Genomic DNA, 8,598 nt, shown 5'->3' on the forward strand with positions numbered 1-8,598 from the left:
CAGATCCTCCTTCCTTCCTTTCATGCATCTGATTCCATGAAATGTAAATTGAGGACAGGAGGTGAAATCAGGGAGAGAGGGCCTGATGGCAGAGCCTCCCAGGTCACAGGTACCTGACCCTTCAGATCGTAAGAATGCCCAGAAGCAAAGTCAGATTCCCCATGGGCCTGGAATGGGCCCTGGGAGATAGCTCACGAGGTCGGCCGCAGATCACCTTGGGGCCCTGTTCCAACAAGACATAACTCTAGGAGCCCCGAGACAGGTTGGGCATTGTTCCCTGAGGCCCAGGAGGCTGAGCTTTGCTGGGAGTGGAGTGGAGTGAAGCTGGGTGCAGGAGGTCCCCATGCCACGTGTCAGAGGCGCCCTGATTGGGAGCCGGGAGCACCACACAGAGGAGATCGAGGTGCAAGGAGATACTGCTTGCAGGGGAATGGACAGAAGCAGAGGGGGCTGCGCAAAGGAAGACTTGACAGGGACTTTGGAGTTTTCTTTTTCAGCTGGCTTAGTCTTGGCAAATTGCCACGAGCCAAGTGGGTGAATATGTGAAATTCCATATGGTTCGGCCTAAGACAGAATGTGTGGGCCCAGCTTTCTCCATTAAGACACATCTCACCAGGCCCCACCCAGCACTCACACTCACTCTCCCACATGTGAACATGTGCACACACACGTAACGTGCACATGCACTCACAATACACACATGCATACACCTGCATGCACACCACACACGCACACGTGCACATATCGCGTGAGCGCGCAATCATACGCATACACAGCATGTGTGCACACACAAGTGTGCAGGAGGGTGACAAGCAGCATCTCAGAGAGAGGACTATCTGGGCCCAGAGTTCAGAGGACACAAGCGAAACCCTCAAACATCCACTGTGCTGGTGAGACGTGCCAGTCACCTCAGTTCTCCCCCACCGTGACCTCTGTCCAGATGAGAATGGAGGCTTAAAGATAGCCGGAACCAGCACGCTGAGATCCAGCCCCAGAAACTGGTTTTCCTGGGTGGGGGTGTGGACCTGCGGCCACACTGACCAATGAACAGATCGCAGAACAGGCCGTTCTGCCAAGTGCTCATCGCATCCTGGAGTCTGGGCTGAGGCTCATGGCCCTGGACAAGATGTCAAGCCAGGGCCCGGCGTCCAAGCCCCCAGACAGGAGGCCCCAGTCCCCGTGCCTGACCACCAAATGCTGCCAACTAGAAAGGCACTCAGAAAGCTTCTAGAGAAACAGCTGGTTTGTCCCTTGGTTGGTGTGGGAGGAAGAGGCCACTGATCTCCAGCTCCCAGCATCCTCACTGCAGAGCAGCATTGGCCTGAGTCCTCTCTCCAGTCCTCTGCACCCTGTGCTCGGCCACGGGCCGGGAGGGTGACTGGCCCCAAGTCATCATCCTCCATTCATTTGTCCATTATCCATCCCTTGCCCCTGGGAGCAGCTGGCCACATGCCAAGTCACGTGCTGTCTCTGCTCTCCCACATCGTTCTGGGGATGTCTGCAGGTCCCCTGGGAATCTAGACGAGCCTGTTTTGCAGGCACATTGCTTGTGGCTCATGCCTCCTGCTCAAATGCTGAGCTCCTGAGCAGTGGGCAGAGGGGGCCCTGGAAGCTGCAGATCCTCGAGTGAGGGAACGTGCAGGAAAAGTCCTGCGCTTTTATTCTGGGAGCTCCCTGGTCTGCCAAGGCCCCTCTGCCCTCTTGGGTGCCCCCATGGAACAGGAGCTACTGGAGTTGGAGGCTTGTGACCTCAGCGCTGCTCAATCCACCTCTCCTTCCTGCCAGAGAAACGCACCAGCCCCAAGGGTGATGAGGGGAGGCGGTGGGTCTCCGAACTGAGAAAGAGTCAATGACCCTGAGGAATCTGTACACCCATAGAGAAGCCAGAACCATCTATTCATCCCCAGCGACACAGTACGCCACAATCACTTGTTTGCCTCAAATCTGGAGGGAAACCAGAGCCTCCACCCTGAGAACACCTGGTGGCCTCCGGAGCTGCTGTGCCCTGTCTTGCACAGAGGCTAGGCCAGGGTGGAATGGACTTGGTAGTGGGTGAGAGCAGAATGGGACAACGCATCCTGCACAGGCTGCGACAGCCGGCAATGAGATGGCCATTTACACTTAGGGAGGGGGCGAAGCCAGGTTATCCAGGCTGCCTGTGAGTCTTTCTCCTGAACTGCCCCCTCCTCGGGGTACTCCACCAGGAGAACTGATGCCTTTTCTGTCACAAACAGGCTTGGTCAGTGGTCCCCGGTGGTGATTCCCTGTTGCCCCAGGCCTGACCCGGTTTCCTTCTTGGTCCCTGCTGGGCAATGAGAGAGGCTGACAGACCTCTCCCTGGGCAGGAACAGGACAGGCAGCAGGCAGCCCTTGGTCACTTCCCGATCCGAGGCCTCTGATGGAGCAACACCAGCTACACCTTGGTGCGTGTCCCTTCCTCATCCCCCAAACACCCCACGGCAATACCTCCAGCTTATTCTTTCCTATATTATTATTCTCCTCCAAATCTAATGTGCATTCTCATTGTAGATAATTGAGAAGTAATAACAAATATTTAACTTGTCATCTCATTACCTTTAGATTATCACTGTTAGAGTTTTCACATACCTCGGAAATTTTCTCTCTACATGTATATGGAGAGTGCTATTCATGAAGATAGATAAATACAGCTTTTTTACAAAATTGGTATCATAAGGGACCATGTTTTTTTTCTTTTTACAAGTTTTTATTATGTCACAAGCATTTTCCCAACGCCATCCATAAAAGTTTATTGAACTCCAACCCTATGCCAGACACTGTTCTAAGTTCTGGGGACACAGCAGTGATCGAAACAAACACCTAGACTCTTGGAGCTTCCATTCTAGTGGGGAAGACAGGTAATAGACATCCATTGAATCTTAATTTATCTACTCATAGTTCCTTAAAAATTAACTACGTCACTTTGAAAAGTGACATTCATCGGCTGCACCCCGCAGGGCACAGTGCACCATTCTTCTTAAACAGGCACATCGGGGTCATGTGAAAATGCTGCACAGTGGGCCCAGCCGAAGACAGAGCCTCGAAGGAAGAACAAGATACGAGCAGCTCTGACAACTGCGCCAACATGGCAAACGGAGCAGGAGTGTTTGTTCCGTGCCAGGCACAGTAAACTATCCTGAGCAGTTTTGCGTTTTTTAAGTCATTGATTTTACAACAATGCACAAATCGGGTTCTGTTATTATACCTATTTTGTAGCCCAGGAAAGTGGCGCGGGGGGGGGGGGGGGCAGGGGGCGGAGCACAGCAGGTAGATGGAGCATGGAGGGAGGGGCATGAGGGACTCCAGGGAACACCACTCACCAGGGCACCTGCACTGGCCTCTGCCCTCAAAAGTCGCCGTCCCCAGAGCGCCAACCTACACATGCTGTTGTTGCTACTGTTGCTTATTTCTAGTCTTTTCCTGCTGCCTCCCAGGAAAGCGTCATTAAAGGGATGCGTCTCCTGCAGCAAGCCGACCCCTTTTTAGAAACCTCGTCTGGAACGAGCGGCAGCGCTTGTCCCGCTGCGCCCCCTGGTGGTGGCTCCGACGCAGTACTCCCCTCACCCCTCCCCCCGCCCCCGGCCAACCTCTGTTTTTCAGTCTGACAGTCGCCGCCATCTGAGATCTTTAACCGAGAGGAGGCAGCAGAGTGATGCTTCACCACTCCTGGAGAACTTTAATTCTCATCTAATTACTTATCGAAGGAGAGGCTGGAATATAAATTCGTTGTTGGCTGTCATTGGTGGGCAGGGCAGGGGGACTCGACCCAGGCCCTGTGTGCACTGGGTGCCCAGGCCCGGGCAGCGGGCAGTTCAGGGCTCAGAACTAACACATGCGGCTTAGAGGTCAGGTATCCAGGCCGCTGGCTCTCTTTGCCTCATGACCTTATGACCCATGACCTCATGAGCTCTGTAGAACAGACAGACAAAGTTCCCTGGCGCTTCTTATCTAGAGTGTCTTGGGTGCCTCCTGAGGCTGGATGATGCTGGCTTGTGTGGAAACCCACCCCACAAATGGATCTTTTCCACCATGACCTGAGACATTTCACTCCACAAAACAAAAAGCAAAAGCAAAACTCCCTCAAACTGTTGATATCCCAAGGACACCTGTGTCACCAATGGTGTCACCAATGTCACAATTGGTGCCCTGGTGTCACCAATGCCTCTGCCCCCAGTAACACTGGGTCACTGAGGGTCTCCCTTGGAGGAGGACAGGAGCCAAGTAAGGATGGTCTGGCCCCTGCACGAAGGTCTGGAGGCTGCTTAGGCCTTGAGAGAGGCTCCCCAGGCTTGATGGGCCTCCAAGGGCAACTTGAACTGAAGATGTCTGGGACTAGCTCAGGCCTAGGCAGTAAGGAAGACCCTCTGTGTCTTACCATCTCTCCTCCTGCCCTGATGCAGCCTGCCTGAGAATTCCACCTATGTGCCTTGGAAAAAAGAGCAAAAGAGGAGGGGCATCCTGGGGGCAGGAGCAGAGAGAGAGAGACCCCTGTGTAGGGAGGCGGGAGGGGCAAGAGCAGAGGGAGACCCTGTGCTGGGTCAGGGAGATCCTCCAGGTGCTGACTTCCACAGCATTTAAAAGTCAACAAGACAGGGTATATGGGCCGGGCTGAGAGGACCCTAATTAGGACTGGCTAGACTACGCTGGGGTCTTCCCTCTATCTGCATTGACCTGCAACAGGTTTTCAGGTAAGTGTGATGTACAGGTGGCAGGACATTTGCCACATGTCAACTCCTTTTGGGTCACAATGAGCTCAGCCAGGTCCAGGTCCTGCCAAGGTGTGCTGCTTTAAGGGCAAGGTTATTTCTGGTCCTGACGAATGTGACAGTGTAGATCAGGGTCCTCTGCGGGGGGCAGAGGGCATGATACCCTGTAGAGGAGTAGGGCTTAGGTGGATTTCATTCTGACAAGACTTTGAGACTTAAGCAGGGCATAGATGATCTCATTCTACAGATGAGAACACTGAGGTGCACAGAGGCAAGCAGCACAGATACTGAGGGAAACTTGGTCACAGTCCTTATTCTGCACCCAGGGGGCCGGGAGCCCTGGCCAGTGTCACAGGACCTTCCACCACACTGGGCCAGACATCCTTACTGGCCTCTAGTCCACCATCCCGGTCAGTGGGGACCTGACATAGGTTCCTTCGTGCCTCAGTCCCCACATGCAGTCTCTCGAAAACACCTGATGCCCACCTTTCTCCATCATCCCTGCTGCTTCTGCCCCCACAGCCACCTACAACCCACAGACCTCTGGGAAATTAGCCTTTTCATTCCCCAGGCTGCATGCACTGTACGTGAGTGAAACCCAGGGCCCGAATGCTGAAGCCCCCGCTCGCCTTCCTGGTTCATCTCAGGACACGCCAGGCGCGCTCTGCCTCTTCTCACAGGAGCCATTCTGTCCTGAGGGATGCTAGCTGCCTCTGTCCCTCACATTCCATCTACAGGAAACCTCCATCTAAGGTGGTCTCCTGATCCCTGTCAGGTCATCATCTTATTTACTTTGAAGCAACTTCCCTGCTGTCCATCTGTCAGGAGACAAGTTTTTGACTCTAGGAGACAGCCCTATAGTCCTCTCTCGCAGCACCTGTGTTGGGGGGGACCTTCCATGGTGATCTGTGGGAGGGAGGGAGAGAGGGAGGGGTGTGTGATCTTGCCTTGACGTTGTGCCCCAAACCAAAGTTTGCCCATTAACTTCCGGCGACTTTGCGAAGGGGGTTCTCCAGTCAACACCCCAAGAATCTGGGCAGTAATCTTCATGGGAAGATCCCCCACCCTGCAAATATCTATCTATCCTGGGGATTGCCCAGGAAGGAGCAGGCTTCTTCCAACCACACATAATGCCCAGGGGAGGAGCGGTTTGAAATGTCCCCAGACCAGGCTGCAAACCCCAGCGGTAAGTCGGAATGCATTGCTTGTGCCCTTCAAGACTCCTGGTTCCCCTGCTTGATTTGGAGCTGCCTCCCTTGTTTGCGCCTCTGAGAACTGACCCAGGGAAATTTGCATGATGTCCAGTGCTGTTTACTTTCCAAGGCAGTACTGGGATTGCCAATCCCAAGAAATAGGTCCAGGGGCCTGAAGTCTCAGAGAGGCAGAGGAAGGAGAATAAGGTCAGAAGGAGACTGCTCTGCCCACACATGGGGCTGTGACATTCCATCGGGTTCTGTGATCCAGCTCTGGGCTGAGGGACACAGCGTCTCGGCAGCGGGACCTGCCTCTCGGCGCCCAGATTCCTCTCTTACAGTCCAGGCTTCAGTCTCTGTTTGGCATGGTTTTTCTAAATAAATAATTGAGAAATAAATGTGATTCCCCTGGTTTTTTAGATGCCCACATGTCTGTTTCAGCAGCTGGTTTTGTTTGTAAAATGCAAACCAACATTCAACTCAGAGACATGTGATTGTGTTGGGGCCACTTCAGCTTTCTGCTGCCAAGTGCCCCCTTCCTCCCCTGTAAATGCTCCAGTCAGAGGTGCCTCAGCCCCACTCCCACCCCGGGCAAGGGTTGGTGAGTGGGCAATTAGGGCCAGGTATATGGGGGTGGAAGCGAAGCTACAGACAAGGTGGGTGTCACTTGAGGTGGGGGTTGGAGAATGGATTGGGATGGGGATACGGGACAAGCAGGGTCATCGGCCAACATGTGATTAGGGGATTAGGGCAGATAGCACCCTCACCAGATCCAAAGCCTGCGGACACCAGTCCTGATGCATGAGGAGGCGTGCAGCAGTCACCTCACCTCTGGAGAAGGAAGTGTCCCAGGGGAGAAGGCTCACGCCCAGCATAGCACTTCGCTCAAGTCTGTTCTCTGCACGAAGGACTGGGCCCCGGCAGGTCTCCAGGGGTCAGAATGGAGCCTCCTCCTCCCCTCACGCAGCCCCCTGTCATTTGTATAGGAACCAAGAGAAGGGAGTTCCAACACCACTTCCTGATTCTTCGACACCAGCCAGTGTCCAGCAATCCCACTCTGACACTAACTGCCCGGAATCAGCGCACACTCCACAGGCCAGGGCCTCAGCCCCACGAAGCTGTGCTCGCTGCACAGACCACTCGCAGTGGGGTCCCCAGGGCACTGGGACTCTGCTGGCCAACCGCAAAACAGAGCTCCCAAGCCCTCTCCAGGTGCATCACCCTCCCAGTACCCCAACCCAGAAGCTCTGTGAAACTCATTGTCCAAAAGATTTTATCTAGGCTTCACTACATAGGCACAAGCGAGTCAGTCATTGTCAATTGGTGACTGACTCAACCCCTAGCCTCAAAAAGACCAGAGTTTGGGAATCTCAAAGTTGGTTCCCAGTGCTAGAGGCCTCCAAGACTCACCTCATTAGCACAGACTCAGGTGTACTAGAAAGGGGGTTCTTATGAATAACAGAAGGGGCTCTTCTCAGGAAATTCCAAGGGTTTGGGGAACTCAGCGCCAGGAACTGGGACAATGACCAGATATATTTATGATACCACAACAGCATCCCTCAGTTTACTTGGGTCTTTTTTCTTTCCAGTAAACAAAAGGAAACTTTATTGAAGCCCCAGGGACAAGATGTTTGGGCAGGAGGCCACCCTGCAGGCTAAGGAGGCGGTGGAGGGGCCTTATTGCACCTTCTTCTTGGGGTGTGGTTGCTGGTGTGACCATACTTCTCCTTGCGGCAGTCGACAGCACAGGGATGTGGGGGATGCAGGCAGGTGTAACACTTGCAGCAGATCATCTTGTCGCTCTTCTACTTCTGGGCGGGCTGGCAGAGAGAGGGGTGGATGATGCCGCCCCACAGATGAAGCATCAAGTGCAGGATGGACTCTTTTTGGGTATTATAGTCTGAGAGAGCACGGCCAGCCTCCAGCTGTTTGTCTGCAAAAATCAGACGCTGCTGGTGGGATGCCCTCCTTGTTCTGGACTTTAGCTTTGACATTCTCTACGGTGTCACTGGGCTCGACCTCGAGTTAGTGTGATGGTCTTTCCCGTCAGAGTCTTCACCAAGATCTGTGTCTCTCCATCCACTGGGGATGCTGCTCGGCTGCCTCGCTGAAGAGAAAGAGCTCTACCCAGGTCTTTAATTTCTCTCAGCCAGCGCTTTGTCATTTTCAGTGTCCAAGTCTCACATTCCCTTTGTCAAATTTATCCTTAAACATTTTTTTGATGCCGAAAACATCAACCAGCAGATTCTTTCTGGCCTGTCACTGGACCCCTTTCCCAAAGCAGACACTACCGACCCCCCACCCCCACCCCATGCAGATTTTGTGTATTCTTGAAGACAAGTACGGGGGCTTTGCAGGGGGCCTGGGTCCTTTCAACAATGTGATGTTTGTGTGATCCATCCAAAAGTTGGTTCTTTAAAATTTTTGTATGGTATTCTAGCTATGACTCTTGTTTGGACAGGTTTTTGAGAACTTCATACCAGCCCTTGAGAATGGTAAGAGATGTCCCCAGGTCCCACAGCTGGAAGTTGTAAGAACAGCCTGAGCCCTCCCCCATGGCTGGTTTGGCTCTCTGAAGCTTCCAGCATCCCAAGCAAGGCTTTATATGGGTTCTTGGAAAGGGCAGGATGAGCGTTCTGCACTGACAGTCCAGAATTACGGGGGGAGGGAGGGAGCCAGGA

At 53.5% G+C, this 8,598-nt stretch overlaps 1 pseudogene; it reads right to left on the bottom strand.

The window, feature by feature from the left end:
• Positions 1-7,572: 7,572 nt before the first annotated feature.
• On the bottom strand, positions 7,573-8,081 carry LOC120615634 (ubiquitin-60S ribosomal protein L40-like; annotated as a pseudogene).
• Between the last annotated feature and the right edge of the window lie 517 nt (positions 8,082-8,598).

Source organism: Pteropus medius, unplaced genomic scaffold (assembly GCF_902729225.1).
Source record: "Pteropus medius unplaced genomic scaffold, Ma_sr-lr_union100, whole genome shotgun sequence".
Lineage (NCBI taxonomy): Eukaryota > Metazoa > Chordata > Mammalia > Chiroptera > Pteropodidae > Pteropus > Pteropus medius.